The sequence below is a fragment of the Taudactylus pleione genome, unplaced genomic scaffold, assembly GCF_031769625.1.
Source record: "Taudactylus pleione unplaced genomic scaffold, aTauple2 ptg000556l, whole genome shotgun sequence".
NCBI lineage: Eukaryota > Metazoa > Chordata > Amphibia > Anura > Myobatrachidae > Taudactylus > Taudactylus pleione.
In genome coordinates, this window is record NW_028284958.1 from 24,846,438 (window position 1) to 24,861,832 (window position 15,395).

Below are 15,395 nucleotides of genomic sequence, written 5' to 3' on the forward strand. Positions count from 1 at the left end.
AAAACGTTATTTTAGTGTTGAAGAATAGGCCCCTATATCTCTCTTTATTCCCAAAGGTGAATCAGGCCCAATGTGCTAGTAATACATGCTAAAGCAGACTTTTAGCTTACATGTCACTTTAATACAATTACAGTAAAGTGTTCCTCATATCCTGGCTTGCTCAGCGTACATAACAGTAATTGCCCCATTTACAACCAATAGGTGATAGTTTAGGTTGGAAATCAGAAAACATTATAACATACAGTACCTATTTATTGCGTGCAATTGTTTTTACTGGATAATTTAAAACAAGACAATTGAATGTGTCGCAAATGATCAGCAGAATAGGAAAAGGTAATCAGGGACATTTATGAAATCTGCTGCAAAGGAAAAAGGTGATTTGTCCTCCGCTAACAGACTGACATGTTTCTAGTGCAGTTTAAAGAAAGCAAACATCTTTTGGGTTGTTAGGGGGAGATTTAATAAAGCTTGAAGAGAGATAAAATTGGAGGTAAATAGTACCAACCAATCAGCTCCTAACTGTCATTTTGCAAACACAGCCTGTAAAGTGACAGGAGCTGATTGGTTGGTGCTATTTACCTCCAATTGTATCTCTCTCCAAAGCTTTATTAAATCTCCCCCTATGTGAGAACATTACCTTCATTCTTTGCACCAACTGTTATGTATGCAGATCGCTAATAGCCATTAATGCATTCTGAGGATTGATTCTGAGTTAGGAGCAAGTCATTTTGCACCTGGACAAACCATGTTACAATGCAAGGGGTGCAAATACATTTATATTTTTTGCATGCAGAGTGAATACTGGCTGATGTTGCATGTTGCCCACAAATGCTGGACAGCTCTATTTTTACACTGCAATTTAGATTTGAATTTGGACATGCCCCTCTCATATCTAAATCTCCCTACACATATTACTGTACATCTACCCCACCTGCAGTGCAGCATGGTTTTGCCAAGGTGAAAAGTTACTTGCTCTTTTTGCCTTTGCTCCCAACTCTGAATCAGCCCCACTGTCTCCAGAGTTAAGACTATGGGCCTGATTCTGAGTCGCAGGGCTGGCTCCAGGGGGAGCTGCGCGTTGTGCAGGAAGAACTTATGCGCCCGTTAGGGGCGTGGCCTAATTATAGGCCATGCTCAATTTTGACGTTGACATGGGGGCGTGTCCGTATGGCACGCCTCCCATTAACGTCAGGCTGGGGGCGAGCCCAGCACTACGTCAGTAGCTGGGCTGCCCCCAGCCCTCTTCTGGCACAGTTATGGCGGTGGAGGTGCCCAACCTCCCGCGTGTGGAACAGCGGGGCAGTGCCCGAAACACGGGACTGTCCCGCTGAAATCTGGAATGGCTGGGAAGGGTGCGCCCTCTATGGGGTGGCTTCCCTGTTCGACCGCAAGAGGACATATAGAGGGAGAATAGGAGAGGTCCAAGAACAGAATCTTGGGGAACACCTACTGAAAAAGGCTGTGGGGGGAAAGAGGAGTCATGAGAGGAAACAGAGCAGGATCAGTCAGAGAGGTAGGAGGACAGCCAGGAGAGTTGCAGTGTCACGTAGACCAAGAGAGTGAAGGATTTGCAGCAGGAGAGGGTGGTCCACAGTGTTGAAAGCAGCAGAGAGGTCAAGGAGAAAGAGCAGAGAGTAATCGCCCTTGGATTTGGCAGCAAGTAGGTCGTTGCTGACTTTTGTGAGGGCAGTTTCAGTGGAGTGGAGAGAACGGAAGCCAGACTGAAAATGGTCAAGAAGGAAGTGTGATGAAAGAAAGGTGGTAAGGCGGTTGTAAACAATAGGCTCAAGGAGTTTGGAGGCAAAAGGGAGGAGAGAGATGGGTCGGTAGTTAGAGAGAATATTAGGATCAAGGATAGGTTTTTTAAGATGATTGTCCATCTGTTAAAGCTAGAACACTGGGCGGGATAGGCTTACGCTTTCAGGCACATAGATTTGGGCCTTGGGGCCTGTTTCAGAGATGGATGGATTTGGAGAGCTGCACACAAGCGGCTGTGCAAATCCGTCCATCTCAGATGCAAATGCAGGAGGAGGTGTCAGACACGTCCTTGCTGCATTTGCAATCCCAGCACTGCGACCGATGCCGCAGGCTGGGATCAACATCGCAACCATCGGTTGCTCCTTTGGTCAGGCTGTGGGAGCTGAAGCTTCCTGCAGCTTGCCCGTGGTGCTGGTCACTTAAGAGGCCAGGATCTGGCCTCGTCCCTCCCAGAAAACAAGGACGACACTGGTAAGCTCAGTAGTTAGCCTTCTGTTTTTGCCAAGCAGGTAAGAACACCGATTCAGAGATAGGAGCAAATAAAATAATTTGATAAAATGGTAAAACCATGTTGCACTGCAGGGGAGCAAATTTAAAAAATTCAAAGAGATTTCAAGTGATGATAGGGTGAGTCCTAGCTTAAATCTAAATTTTAGTGTAAAAACAAAGCTGCCCAGTGTTTGTTCAAAAGCAGCAAGTATTTTCCATGCAAAATATAAATCTGTTTATTCCAGGAGTAAAGTGCTTCTTGTTTTCACCTTTTTCTTTTCTGCTCCTAACTCTGAATCAGGCCCAAAGTATGACGGCGAGGGACAACAGAACCCTCATTACAAAAACACAGAATATTCATAGCCTACGCCCATTCCTTTTATACACAGAAAAATAAATGTAGACATACCCTCAATAAGCTTGTAAAAAAAATAAATGTAGACATACCCTCAATGATTCCATATCCATACGGCCACTTTATCCGAGGAAAGCAAATCTAGACATTTTATATCTGGCTGCATAAAGGAGGATCCAGGGTAGTCTTCTACCACAAGCTCTTTACACTCCAGAGTGAAGTCCTCTTTTTTTGCCCCAATTCTTGGTGTTTGCTTTAGATGCACAAAATTAATCCAAGTTTTCATATTTAACTAGAAAATAATTGTCAAGTCTAACAAAGATGTACCCTAATTGGGATAAAATCAAATTTATGGGTGTGGATTAACAGACAGACAGTAAAAAGGTCGACATGTAAGAAGGTCGACACATGACTTTTTTGTTTTCTAGCCCTAATCTTCACCCTAACCCTCCCCTTGGTGCCTAACCCTTACCGTCGGGGTATTTGCCTATCCCCAACCGTCCCTTCTAGTGCCTAACCCAACGGTAAGTGCCTAACCCTCCCTCCTGGTGCCTAAAGCTAACCGTCGGGATAACTGCCTACCCCAAACCGTCGGGGAAAGTGCCTATCCCTAACCAACAATAATCATGTCGACTATTGTTTTGTGTCGTCCTTTTGACTGTTGACCATTTGTACCCGTCGATCTTCTTACATGTCGACCTTAAGTGTATCGACACTTACCCTTGTCGACCTTTTGTCCCAGTCGACATATTGACTGTCTAACATCAGGTGTCTATCTAGACATTGTCGACCTTTTTACTGTCTATCTATAGTCTGGAACTCTTAATTTATTAAGCAAGTGAGGGCACAGTGCACACTCCAATCTAAGGCACCCCTGCAACTCCCCAGGGTGCCACAGCACCCAGTTTGGGAACCACTGGTATAAACATCAGTGAAAGATTATGTTTTGCCTCATTCTGAGATCAGAACTTGGTGGGAAGTACCGAGCCAAAACCAAACCGCTCATCTCTATTATACATGTAGCAGCAGAAGACTGCTGCATTCCAGGTTACACCAGGTTACTCTTCTGTCTTCAGCAAGCTGTAAAGAAACAGAACCAGGAATCTACAGAACTGTAATTATTGTGGAAATGGGGTTGTGGACAGGCAGACATGTATCCTGGAGATGGGGTGTAAGCAGTCTGCAGTGTATACTGCTGGTGTTATTACAATAGCCACACTCCATACACATTCTTAATTAGATTCTGTGAATTAATGAAGGTATTGACTAGATGGCCCTCCACAACACATGCTTTTTATAATAGGTACAATAAGCTTCACTACAGCCATTCTTCTGAGGTCACTCGGATTAGCTTTAAGCTTGTTCTGTTGAAAACCACAATAATTTATGTTATTTATGTAACTGGCCTAGAGATATGACACAGAGCATATTTTCCATTTGGTGAAAGCTATTTTCTCACCACTTGCTTGCGAGGATGTCAAATGTAGACGCAGGCATAACACTAAATAGTGTGATACATAACGAACACTAAAATTAATTAGATGATCTTTTAACCCACAAATCAACAAATGTGTTACTTTTATTGAGTCTCAGTGCACCACAGTCATTTCCATCTTAGCAGCATGCACTGCATGCTCACAGTTTATTATATAGACTAAAGGGCAGATTCAATGTGACAAGCTTCTGTGTGCATTCTCAAGTAGAAAACGTCAAACTGTTTAGTACCAATTACATCTCAGCGCAGATACATCCCAAGAGGCAATTCGCACTTAATTGAATCAGCCTCTATGAGTGAAGATAAAAAGAATTATTAGGGAACAGAGAAGCTGATTCAGACCCGCTCACTAGGATGCGTTCGCTCGTAGCTGGCCAATATTTGCAATCTGCGCATGCATATGCATCGCAATGCGTGTGCGCGAACCACTGCGAAAGATCGGGAAGTGGGCATGCTAATGCCTTGCCGTGCGATCGCCTGCCTTGCGGGGCGTGCGCAGGATTTGCCTACGCTGTGTGCGAGCAAACACATCTAGCGAGCAGGTCTGAATGTGCTCCAGAATTCTCTAGTCTTTGCGTAATCAGCTCTAAATTTGCATTGATTTATAGATCTTTTAAAGTTCTGTGCTAGAAGCCTTATGGAATTTAAGTACAGAACTATGTAAAACTCATACCTTGTTTAGTTGCGATCCCAATATACTAGAGCTGAATGGGTCTGGTTCTCAAAGAACCGGACCTGCCCGAATATTGCTATTCCGAGTTGGATCAGAGTCCTGCTTGGGGTTTCTCACATGACTCGAAAATGATTCAAAACTTCATTGATCCCGCATCGGATTCTCGCAGGTTTTGGATTGTATATACAGTAAGTCCCTCCCCACGGTGATCGGCACCATTTCCTTGCTGAGTCCCAGGCTGTGCTGTGCTGTCCGTGGAGTGTGCTGTGCTTCGTCCAGGGGGCTGTGTTGTCCATCCAGGGGTGTGCTGTGCTCCGTCCAGGGAGCTGTGTTGTCCATCCAGGGGTGTACAGTGTTCCATCCAGGGGGCTGTGTTGTCCATCCAGGGGTGTGCTATGCTCTGTCCAGGGACCTGTGTTGTCATCCAGGGGTGTGCTGTCCATCCATGGGTGTGCTGTCCATCCAGGGGTGTGCTGTCCATCCATGGGTGTGCTGTCCATCCAGGGGTGTGCTGTCCATCCATGGGTGTGCTGTCCATCCAGGGGTGTGCTGTCCGTTCAGAGGCTGTAAAAAAAAGTCAAGAAGTTAAAAAAAAAAAAAAAAAAAGTAAAAAAAAAGTTAAAGTAGATTTTTTTTTTGTGTTGTACCACAGTATATCCATATAAACACTGTGATGCTGCAGGCCGTATCCCCCCAGTGTATCCATATAAGCACTGTGACGCTGCTGGCTGTACCCCAGTGTATGCTTCTGTACCACAGTGTATCCATGTAAGCCCTGTGATGCTGCAGGCCGTACCCCAGTGTATCCATATAAGCTCTGTGATACTGCAGGCCGTACCCCAGTGTATCTATATAAGCACTGTGACGCTGCTGGCTGTACCCCAGTGTATCCATATAAGCTCTGTGATGCTGCAGGCCATACCCCAGTGTATCCATATAAGCACTGTGACGCTGCAGGCCGTACCCCAGTGTATCAATATAAGCACTGTGACGCTGCTGGCTGTACCCCAGTGTATCCATATAAGCACTGTGATGCTGCTGGCTGTACCCCAGTGTATCCATATAAGTACTGTGACGCTGCTCGCCATACCCCAGTGTATCCATATAAGTACTGTGACGCTGCTGGCCATACCCCAGTGTATGCATATAAGCACTGTCCAATTGAGCCGCTGCTCTGACGCTCACTTTTTTTTTTTGTTTCATACCGTATTTATTTAAACTAAAATCACATTTAGGTATATAAGCACTGTGATGCTGCAGGCCGTACCCCAGTGTATCCATATAAGCACTATTATGCTGCAGGCCGTACCCCACTGTATCCATATAAGTACTGTCCAATTGAGCCGCTGCTCTGACGCTCACTTTTTTTTTTTGTTTCATACCGTATTTATTTAAACTAAAATCACATTTTGGTATATAAGCACTGTGATGCTGCAGGCCATACCCCAGTGTATCCATATGAGCACTATGACGCTGCAGGCCGTACCCCAGTGTATCCATATAAGCAGTTACGCTGCAGGCTGTACCCCAGTGTATCCATATAAGCACTGTTACGCTGCAGGCCGTACCCCAGTGTATCCATATAAGTACTGTGATGCTGCAGGCCATACCCCAGTGTATACATATAAGCAATATGATGCTGCAGGCCATACCCCAGTGTATCCATATAAGCACTGTGACGCTGCAGGCTGTACCCCAGTATATCCATATAAGCTCTGTGACGCTGCAGTTTGTACCCCAGTGTATCCATATAAGCTCTGTGACGCTGCAGGCCGTACCCTAGTGTATCCATATAAGCTCTGTGATGCTGCAGGCCGTACCCCAGTGTATCCATATAAGCTCTGTGATGTTGCAGGCCATACCCCAGTGTATCCATATGAGCACTATGACGCTGCAGGCCGTACCCCAGTGTATCCATATAAGTACTGTTACGCTACTGGCTGTACCCCAGTGTATCCATATAAGCACTGTTACGCTGCTGGCTATACCCCAGTATATCCATATAAGCACTGTGATGCTGCAGGCCATACCCCAGTGTATACATATAAGCACTGTGACGCTGCAGGCTGTACCCCAGTGTATCCATATAAGCTCTGTGACGCTGCAGTTTGTACCCCAGTGTATACATATAAGCTCTGTGACGCTGCAGTTTGTACCCCAGTGTATCCATATAAGCTCTGTGATGCTGCAGGCCGTACCCCAGTGTATCCATATAAGCTCTGTGACGCTGCAGGCCGTACCCTAGTGTATCCATATAAGCTCTGTGATGCTGCAGGCCATACCCCAGTGTATCCATATAAGCTCTGTGATGCTGCAGGCCATACCGAAGTGTATCCATATAAGCTCTGTGATGCTGCAGGCCATACCCCAGTGTATCCATATAAGCTCTGTGATGCTGCAGGCCATACCGAAGTGTATCCATATAAGCTCTGTGATGCTGCAGGCCGTACCCCAGTGTATCCATATAAGCTCTGTGATGCTGCAGGCCATACCCCAGTGTATCCATATAAGCTCTGTGATGCTGCAGGCCATACCCCAGTGTATCCATATAAGCTCTGTGATGCTGCAGGCCATACCCCAGTGTATCCATATAAGCTCTGTGATGCTGCGGGCCATACCCCAGTGTATCCATATAAGCTCTGTGATGCTGCAGGCCGTACCCCAGTGTATCCCTATAAGCACTATTATGCTGCAGGCCGTACCCCACTGTATCCATATAAGTACTGTCCAATTGAGCCGGTGCTCTGACAATCACTTTTTTTGTTTTTGTTTCATACTGTATTTATTTAAACTAAAATCACATTTAGGTATACTTGTAAAATACTCTTATGCCATGGTTCAACCTTGATTTGTAGATACCAACCTGGTGGGCTTGGCTTTACTTGATCATAACAGCCATGTTTGGTCAGATGCAACTCAAGCGCCAAATAGAGAGATGTTTCGTACCAGACTTTTAAATCCGTCTACCCAGTTCCTGTTCAGAGCTTCAGTTTTGTGTGCTGCCACGTTAATAGTTCATCCACCCATTCAAGAATCGAAATGGGCAGGTGTGACATCGGCATTACTCTTGTCGATGGGAGGCCCCGGGGCCGGATTTATCATTAGGGAACCTAGGCGCACATCTAGGGCCCGTCGGGTCCACTATATACAGCCCTGGAGAGAATTTGATACGCTGTGTTAGAACGGCTGCGTCTGGACACACAGCAGCAGCACTGCAGCCCGGGTCCATTCCCTGCCTGCTCCTCGCCTCAATCAGCTCCACCCCATCACGTGATGTGCATACCCTCCAACATTTCACAGGGCAAACCCGGTACAGAGGCGTGGCTGCATTCAAAAGGGGGCGTGGTTATATATAAATGGGCGTGTCCACAGGGGGCTGTGCTCTATCGACTGAATTCAGAATCAATGGCCCAGGACTCTGGGAGAAGTGACACGCTTACCTTACCCGCTCCTACGTTCTTCTGTCTGCTTCGGGCGGCTCCTCACACAACACCACACACCCCCTGCGGCTCCTCTCTCATTCAGCGTGTCCTCAATAAAGTTCTCCTTTGATCACTGAAGCCGGTGCGGAGTGATCATGACGTCACGCCACGCCGGCTTAAGTGATCAAAGGAAAACTATATTGAGGGAACGCCGGCCAATAGGTAAGGAAGGAGGCAGAGCGGGAGGGCTTCTGAGAAGTGACTCATGACGAGTCACTTTACTCACTCTATTGTGCAGCAGCGGGGGTGGGGCTGTCACTGCCTGTCTGTCAGGGGGGTAATAGCGGGCAGTAGTATCAGTGACGGATGGGTCCCCCTAGTGTCCGGGCCCGGGACACTGGCGGCCCTGCCCACCGGTACAAAACGGTACAGCCCGTTTGCCGGTACAGACCTTTAAAAAGAGGTACTGTACCGGCTAAATCGGTATAGTTGGAGGGTCTGGATGTGTCTCCATCGTCCCCACAGTGTAGCCAGCGGCCAGGCCCCCTCTCCGCAGCATGCACTGATCTAGCCCAGCTCCTCCTCCGTAGCCTGTGCTGCTGTAGCCAGCCAACATCCCCCCCTCCAACCGCAGTCACAATGACTGCACTGCAGCCAGCCTCCTCCTCGATTGCAGCCCTCTCCCTCAGAGTGTACCCAGCCCCCCTCCCCCCGTGGTCATATATATGTATATATTCGCGAGTCACTAGCTATTGTGTAGGTATTTATTTTCTGTTCCCCTACCTTTTCCTATATCGCTCTGTTCAGGGGCTGGCTGGCAAATTTCAGCCTGGGGGGCAAACACAAATTAAGTGGCCCCGGCTTTTCTACCAGCATATTGTGAAGCATTTAGGAGCTTGGCCCGATAGGGTAATGCCATCTCCAGACTGCACACGCTATGAGACCTCAGGAGGCGTCATGTGTCGCAGTGGCTAATTTATGGACGCCCATGTAACGGCGCTGAAACGCACTGGGAGGCCTGCGTTTGCCCGACCACCCCCCGTCACCACCCACAAACGACAATTCCTGTCAATCACTCTGCTCTGGGTCTGAACAGCCTCTGCAAACGCAGTTTCCATCTCAATTGCTAGTTCATGCATAGGCATGCGCAGAACGCAACAATCGACCTATTGCGTGCCTCTTTGCCACTGTGTTCCTTGCTGAATCAGGCCCAATAGCCTATAGTAGCTTATGGGCTACTATTTAGCAAATTCTTCCAGAGAGGGGTGCTCTGGATCCCTCTCCGTCAGCCACCAGTGACATATGCAGTGACCAACAGCCGTGCATGCACTGCGTGCACTGAGGACCCAAACCAGAAAGCAGTGTAATAGCGTTATGCCTTTCTGCTCATGGCTTACACTGGTGGCAGCCATACCCACCTGCTAAGGTGGTTCCCTCTGTAAAAAAGCACTACAGATCACCTGAATATGTCCATGTTATAAGCAAGACATGGGCATCGGCAATGACTTATGGCGTTGTTGACATAGCGGCGCTGCTGAAATGGATCATCAGCACCAGGACAGCCAGAGTAAGGGGAGAGGCACATTCCTCTGACCCCGTCTCTCAGTTGTTCTTATTAGGCCAGTATGCAGTCACACTGCCTGTGCATTAAAGCACTCCTGAATTGAGATTTTTTTCTTTAAACGGCTCCTTTAGCAGCGGGACCGTATGTGGTTAAGGCAGGGGTTCCCAACCACGGTCCTCAAGGCACACTAACAGTCCAGGTTTTAGGGATAGCCATACTTGAGCACAGGTGACTTAATTAGTGCCTCAGTTATTTTGATTGAACCATCTGTGCACAATCATGGATATCACTAAAACCAGGACTGTTAGTATGCCTTGAGGACCGAGGTTGGGAATAATTGGGTTAAGGAATTCAGTTTAGTAAAGGGCACACAGTGTACATCTATATCCCTAAACTACATTTATTTCAACCCTGCTTTCTCTGTTTGGCTGCACCCAATTGGCAAGTAAAGGCCACAACTCCTAATAGAAAAATAGGATCTGGGGAGCACATAAATCACAGGTTCTCAAACTCGGTCCTCAGGACCCCAAACAGTGCATGTTTTCAGGTCTCCTCACAGAATCGCAATTTAAATAATTAGCTCCACTTGTGGATCTTTTAAAATGTGCAAGTGAGTAATGAATACACTTGTGCACCTGCTGGGTGACCTGGAAAATGTGACCTGTGTGGAGTCCCAAGGGTCAAGTTTGAAAATCGCTGACATAGAGGAAGGAAAGGAAGAAATGGAGCATGTAACACATTTTGGGGGTAGGGAGACTGTGGATACATACCATTATTTTATTTTTTATATATATAATATCATATCAGCTGATAGAGACAGAAGGGGGATAGAAATTAGAGAGACAGGAGGGAAGACACACACAGACGTGAGGAAGATGACTGCTGCTGCCAGTGCTACTGTCAGGACTTAAGCTGGCCACACACACAGTGATTTTTTTTACCCGATTTAGATGAATCCTGAGGACAAATCGTGTAAAATATACCCAAATCGTGAGTTTCTACTCATTATCACAATGCCGATGCGCGTCCCCGCTCGTCATACATTCCATCTTCAGATCTGCCGTGCTGTAGGGCAGATCTGCCAATCTGGGACACAATGAACTGGATGCACGATGGATCTTAAGTCAGATTGGACATTTTTTACTCCACATCGTGACCATGACTGCCGGGGAGCTGCCTGGGGAGAGTTCAGGGGAAATCGTACACATCGCGGGATTGAGAACACATCGCTATGTGTGTGGGCACCTTTAGTAAATGCCATGGCCTCACAGACGCAGTCCACCCCTATAGCAGCTGGCGACAACACCCTTGCCTCTCTTCCAGCTGTCCTGCTAACAGTGTAACTGCGTTCCTACCAGCATCTGGCTGCTGCGCTGTGTCGCTGGCTGCAGCTCCTCAGCTTCCTCACCGGCTCCTCTTCACTCTGACAAACTGCGATTGCGTCATACAACATCCAACAACACCGCACTGCGTAAGTTCATCCCATTCACCTGGAGACAAGTTACAGTTTGGAATGGTGCATATACTGTATATCCATTTATATACACACACACAAGCAATATTGGCAACAAGAAAATATAATTATCGGGACTAGGACCCCCCCTCAATCACTGAGATCACCTCCTCACACATGTACAGCGCTGCACCCATACAGATCCCCCTCACTCAGATCCCCCACCTCACAAAGATCTTCCCCTTAGATCCCCCCTCACACACTCTCCCCACACCATGCTGACACAGTGCTTCACCCACACATAGATCCTCCCCTCCCATAACACACAGGGGGGGGGGGGGGATCACCTGCTGAGCCTGCATTACATTGAGAGATCATCACCAGTGCCTCCATACTGTCGGTGTGGGCGTGGCAGGAGTAGCGAGTGCCGCTCCACCCCGCCCCCGTCTGAAAGCAAAGATCTCTCAATGTTTCAGGCTCAACAGGTGGTCCCCTAAGACCCCTCCCACCCGCCCATGCCCTCCCTTTTTCCGGCAGATTCAGAGCCATTAGTGTATGTGCTGAGTCACATATGTAGTCTGCACATACCTCCGTGAGACCACCCTGTAGTTTCCCCAGTGCCCATCTGTCTGCTGGGCTCCTTCTCGATCTAGTTGCACTGCTGCAGCCTGAGAGTGACAGCTGGGAGGCAGGCACAGGAACCTCCCCGGCTGTCACTGGTATATACTCACAGAGTGCAGCGGCGGCCCTAGTGCTGCACTATTGTACCGGCCCGGGGGGCAGATGGCACCCTGCCCCCCGGCCCAGCCCGCCACTGACTCTGTTCTTCCCTCTTTCCTTCTGTCTCGCCATGTTCTTCACCTTTTCATCCCGTTTCCCTGTTCGTCCCCCTTTCCTCTCATCTCCTTCTGTCCATCCCCCTTTCCTCTCATCTCGCCCTATTTTTCTCCCTTTCCTCCCGTCTCCGTTTTGTCCCCCTGTCCCATGTATATATAAATCATGCTTGCCGACATTCAGCTCCCTCCTTCTGGGAGGGAGCTGAATGTCTGCTTACAGCGCAGGGCGTGGCCGGCCAATGACGTATTGGGGGCGTGACCCCGTCATTGTGGCCCCGCCCTCTTCACAGTGCCAGAATAAACGGTGTTGTGAAGCAGGGGGTGGGGCCATGATGACGCGATTCAGCGCAAATCACATCACCGCCCCCCCCTCCCCCGCAGGGGTTTCTATAGTTGCTCTGCTGGGGGCCTGCCTTTCAGGGGGGCGGGGAACGCCACGCGATATTCGGGAGGCTCCCGGCCAAATCGGGAAGGTAGGCAAGCCTGGTATAAATATATAATTACATAATGTGATCTAGTAACACCTTCTGTAATAACTGAGCATATATTACAGTAGGTGTCACTGGAGCAATATACACACTTCATATTACTGTATATATCCTTTAGAATGTAAGCTCTTACGAGCAGGGACCTCTTCCCTCATGTGCTTCTCTTTACATTTTCTTCTATTCTCAGGCAATGTAAAGAGATCAGACTTGCAATTTACAGGGACCGGGGGAAATAATCTCCCAAACGGCAGCAGATAACCAGCTATTAGTTACGGGAAGGGACTTTCTAACATTAAAATGTTATGCTTTGAACTCCACTGCATGTTTGCTATTGTAGGCAATTGTGCTCTAGATAACGCTCTCCTTTTGAACCAACTCCACTGTCCTTATTTTTTCTTAAATCAAAACGTTTGGTATTTTGATGCTTTCTGCTGAGTGAAAAGCTTCCACCATTAATACCCACTGCTTGGTTCCTAAATACTACAGTGTAATCCACTGTGTTCTTATTGTGGGGTTTAGTGCTTCTTGATGTTTGTGATTGTTTATACTGTGCCTTTTTTATGTTCATTTGTATGTGACTATCTGCCAGTAAGTGTGTCTAATTGAACAGATCCCTTAGAATGTAAGCTCTTATGAGCAGGGACCTCTTCCCTCATGTGCTTCTCTTTACATTTTCTTCTACTCTCTGCTCCCCATAAGGGCACCTAACACGTCTCTGCCAACTCCCGGCTGCTTATTGTGAGTGCTTTAATCTCTATTGCAGCAATGTATATAACTCGTGTGCTTGTCCTGCACTGTAATGTACTGTAAAGTACTTGTTTCTTTTGTCACCTATTAGTTCTATGTACTATGTAAGGCGCAGTGGAACACTTGTGGCGCCATATAAATAAAGGATAATCATATATATATATTATGTGTGTGTGTGTGTATACAATGATATGGGTCTATTGCTCCAGCAAAATCTACTATAATATATGCACAGGATTGTTTGAGGGAAGAGGGCCCCAAACAGGTATCTTGCCTAGGGCCCCATGAGGTCTAAATCCGGCTCTGGGAGGGTCCAAGGACAATTCCATCTTGCACCTCTTCTTTGCATTATGTGAAGTTTGGGGCATTGCGGGCTGTCTTTTTGTGTAGATGACAAACATTATTGTTATAGTTTATTAAACTGCCATCCTGGCCACAGACAGCATCACCTGCATGCCCCTTTCATTTAAAAAAAAAAAAAGAGTGCAGAACCACCAATGAGCTCAACTGGGACAAGGACTGAAGTGAATGATTAAAATATTTTTTTTTAAATGCCTCCCCTCCTCCCTTATAAATTTGCTTCAGAATCCAAAACTTAAATTCAATTTACCACGAATCAACCCTTCCTTTCCCTGCCTTAAACTACATACATACTCCAACTCCCTCAGGCCTCAGTCTTGATTAATAAAAACATTTGTTTCCTGATGTGCCATGTTGGAAGTTGAACTGCCACAGCCGCTGAAGTCTTTGACATGCGGTTGCTGAATGCCAAAAATGTCCAGAGATGTTTATGGCCACAGACAATGCTTCCTGTCCCAATGAAATAGCTGTGTACAAATCTAATAACAGTACCTGTCCCCTTTATGCCCCTTTCACTTTTTAAATAAATTCTGAACCACCAAGTTGTTTGGGTGGGCAAAACATGGTAGATTTTCAAATTAACCCAGTTTTTTTCATTGCTCCCCCAACCGGTTGCTGGTGAATTGATAGGCTGTTATAAATAACAGTTCAGCTCAATAAACACCTGCCTTCTTTGTATGTAGGTGACTCTAAGTGGAATAACTGGATAATGTAGATGGTGGGTGTCATGCGAGAGACCAGAAATATGAGTAGCAGCATAGAGCATCTTCCTGCCAGGATGTGTGCAATACAGTGCAAATAAGTTTACTACAAAAATTAGTTGTGTAAATTAGTCACATACATATTTACATGGTACATACCATGCGTAAAGCAGGCTGACATAACCTGAGACACGCCACTCGTTGTTGATAAACAACTTCCAGCAGGCCCAGCAAACAGCACGGATGCTGGGAGTTGTAGTTGAGCTGGAGACCTACAGGCTGCTTTCCTCTGATGTAAACAGCAAGTCTTGGTCCCATTATCCCTAACAACCTCCCTGAGCACAAAGAAAACTTCTGTTTACAGTGTGTACTATTTAGCAGAACCTCCACAAGCAAGGCCACCACATTTCTATTAGATAAATAAAAAACCTCATCCAGATCAAAGATGTATTTCAGGAACTGAAGAACTTGATCCTACATTGATCCTCCCTCATAAATTTTCTTCAGAATCAAAACATTAAAATACATTTACAAACTAATCAATCCTTCCGTCCTCTCCCTGTCTTCAGTCCATAAACATACTCCAACTCCCTCGGGCCTCTGACCTAGTTCTTGATTAATGAAAACATTCTTGTTTTTTAAACTTCGTACGGGGTCGTATAGTTTATTAAACTGCCATCTTGTCTACCACTGCAGTGCCACTCTGTGCCATGTCGGAAGCTGAATTGCCACATGTTTGTGCCGCCCACTGCTGTCGCTTAGCTTACTAGCCAGCTAACTCGATGCAACCTTTTGGCCTAAACTAGATTAAATCAATATTGTGAGCTGTGAGGTGGTCAAAATTGACTGGAAATAAATGTTATTGAGGTTAATAATACTATAGGAACAAAAACAGGCCCAAGTTATGTGATTTCAGCTGTTTTTATGACTTTTTAGAAAAAAAAATACAGAGCCAAAACACGCAAGAGCGGTTTTGGCTAAACCAAATCCAGATCCAAAACCAAAACACGTGTCGCACATCTCTATAATATACAGAACGCAAAGGCTGTATTAA